This window comes from Elephantulus edwardii, unplaced genomic scaffold (assembly GCF_000299155.1).
Source record: "Elephantulus edwardii isolate Elephantulus edwardi_28Jun2011 unplaced genomic scaffold, EleEdw1.0 scaffold00062, whole genome shotgun sequence".
NCBI classification, from domain to species: domain Eukaryota; kingdom Metazoa; phylum Chordata; class Mammalia; order Macroscelidea; family Macroscelididae; genus Elephantulus; species Elephantulus edwardii.
The window spans coordinates 5,307,856-5,311,096 of NW_006399812.1; positions in this window are offsets into that span (position 1 = coordinate 5,307,856).

A 3,241-nucleotide genomic window follows, 5' to 3' on the forward strand; every position below is an offset into this window, starting at 1 on the left:
GCAACCAAGAGAATTCGTGGAGTTTTTTGAAAGGCAAAATAAGATCTAACCAGAGAGTTAATATGACTTAATATCCCATTTTTTTCCTTTTATCTAAAAAGCTCCATTTGGTTCCTATTTTATTTGCAGTTTCTTAAACTTGGTCACTTTTTCAGGCAGTAATTTTTGAAGCTGATGTCATCGACTTGTGTTTCAGCCAGTGCATATGTATTAAATAGTGATATTAGGTGTTTCCCAGATCTCCAAGATCTGTACTGTGCAGTCTGCCATTACTGGAGTAGAATGCAATAAAATTTGTCTTTAACATTTCATTCCAACTACAGTTCTAATTCAGCTATAACAAGATCATTGTTGTGGAATTTATGTTTATTGGTTTTCATCTTCTCTTTCATTTAAAAGTATTTTCTTAGGGGAGCTCTGGTGGCCTAGTGGCAAGAAGTTGTACTGCCATCCCAAAGGTACACTGTTCAAATCCACCAGATGCTCTGCCGGAGAAGGAGGGACAATCTCCTCCTGAACCAGTCAGATCTGATTTGATGGTACACACACAAAAAATAATAAAATTTTTTTAAAAAATATTTTCTTAGTAGTTATTTGGTGGCCATCCTTCCAAGCAATAGAGAAAAGGACAGAAAATTAGGGATTATTTTCTGTTTCTGATTGACTGTTTAAACCATAGAAGTCTGTTACAAGCTGTTACAAATAAAGCTGCTATCAACACTGATTCTTGTGTACTCATCTCTGCTGGGTAAACTTGGGAGTGAAACGTGGGTCACCCTATATGCATATTTTAAGCAGTTGTAATGTATGGAAATTATAAGGTCAGCTTCAACCTCAGTGAATGGAGTATATAAACTATAATAAACAAATTGAGTTAACTTTCTATAACATAAAACTGGAGACACATGGACAATCTACTCCTGTGAGATTAGACTGCCTCTGAAAAGTCACTGAGAATCAGTTATGGGTTGGTGCAGAGGTACATAACCACCACAACATAAAACTATTTCAAATTCTGAACTACATTTAGATTCAAGGTTTTGAAGGTGGAGTTGTAGAGTGTTATATAAATGCCAAGAGAACATTTACCAAGTTGATTTTTAGGTGAGTATAAAATTCCCATTTCCTCCAGTCTGAATTCCATTAATGCTCATAAAAATCTGAAAAGCCAAGTTTTCAGAGTATGATGAATTTGTACATCAGTTTCTTATATTCTATTTCTTTGCCCTGTTTACTATCTAAATTTTTCTTGTCTGTGGACTTAATGCCTGTCTCTGCCTTTATCCCTCTAAATTCCATGAATAAGTTTAAAAGTATTCTGCCTTATTACCATATCCTGACATTTGAGGATGTCTACAGCTGGCAGACACCGCATGAATGAATGGGGGCTGGGAGGATACCCCAACAATGACAAACATTCTTTATTACTGATGAGCCCCAGCTTCAACATAACACTCCTTTCAAACAATCAACAGAATGCTCCAGGTAACCAGCTTCAATCCATAGAAGGTATCACTGAGATCTCTATTCCAGAACTATTGTTAGGTGTCATAAATTTGACTCATAGCAACCTCATACACAACAGTTCTGAACCATGCCCTGTCCTATAGCATCCTCACAATATGTCTTGCTCATTTGATTGTGTGGATCTTAACAAATTATGGGTGATATTAATGGGAATCTCAGAACACTTAAAAGTGCTCAAGTGAAACTCATACATAGGCTAAGAAACAGCTGTCTGAATATGACAAGGGAAAACTGCATGATTTACAATCAGGAATTGTATCAGGCCTGCATCCTTTCTCCGTATCTATTCAGTCTTTATACTCGAGAAGTTAGAACTCTCTGAAGACTGTGGCATCAGGGTTGTTGCGGTGTTAAGTGCCATCCAGTCATAGATGACTCATAGCAACCCTATGAAAGAAAGACCCAAAACTTGTATAACTTTCATCACTTCTCCAAGTTCATAGTGTTTCCAGGGTCAAACTATTTCCAAAGTGTATGCCACTCCTGCTTCCAAGATATCAGGGTTAGAGGAAGTCATACTGACAATCTGTTATGCAGATGAGAAGACCAAGACTATAGTCTTCAGTAAGGAATATACCTCAGCATCAAGAAAACAAAAATCCTCACTACTGGACTAACAGACAACATAATGGTAGATGGAGTTTTCAATTATTTAACTCAGATCAATAATCAGCATTCATGGTAGCAGCAGTTAGGGAATGAAAAAATGTGTTGTGTTTGGGAAACTGTTTGTCAAAAACCTCTGTAAATTTTAACAAAGGAACCCCCCCACACACACCTCTGTAAAGTGCTATAGAGCAAAACAATATCAGTTTAAACACGAAGGTGCTCCTGATCCAAGCCATGGTCTTTTCAATTGCTTCCTATGCATCTTCACGTTGGATAATGAACATAAGGATGACAGAACAATCAAAGCTTTTCAACTGTGGTGCTGGATATGAGTATTGATGATCCCATGGACCAGGAAAATAACAAGTCTATCTAGGAGGAAGCTTGAACAGGGAGATCCTCAGAGACAAGGATGGTAAAACTTCGTCTTAGATACTGTGGGTATATTGTCAGGAGAAGCCAGTCTGTGAAACCACTATCACATTGGGAAAGGAAAATGGTAAGGGAAACACAGAAAAACTCTCAACAAGATGTACTGACACAGGAACTGAACTGTAACAATGGGTTTGGGCCTATCAGAAAACGGGATTGTGCAGAATACAGCAATTGTTCACAGGATCACTATGAGTTATCAATTCAACGACACCTAACAACACATGTCAATACCAACTTGACCTCTCTGGTTTGACATTCAGGTAGCTACTTGTTTTGTCAAGAGAGCCTGAAGTCCTATCTTCTCATACTAGTTAGAATATGCATATGGGAGACTGAGGAAGTGTGGACTGCCTTCCCCCATAGCACTCAGGTATTCATCACTTAATTCAAGTTGGAGGGAAAAGTTTTCTAATAAAATTTTTCCTCTTTTGCCTCTGGTTACTGAACCATGAACACACACTATACATACACACAAGGCTGTTTTTACATAATGGTTCTGGATTCAGTTATAAAAGCCTTTACTCAGAGGATCTTATTCCACCATCTTTTACAGTGTGGCAGCTCGGAATGACAAAGCAAAATACTACAATGAAATGTGCGAGGAGCTCGAGTCAGAAAATCAAAAGGGCCGAACTCGCTCAGCATTTCTTAAGCTCAAGGAACTGAAGAA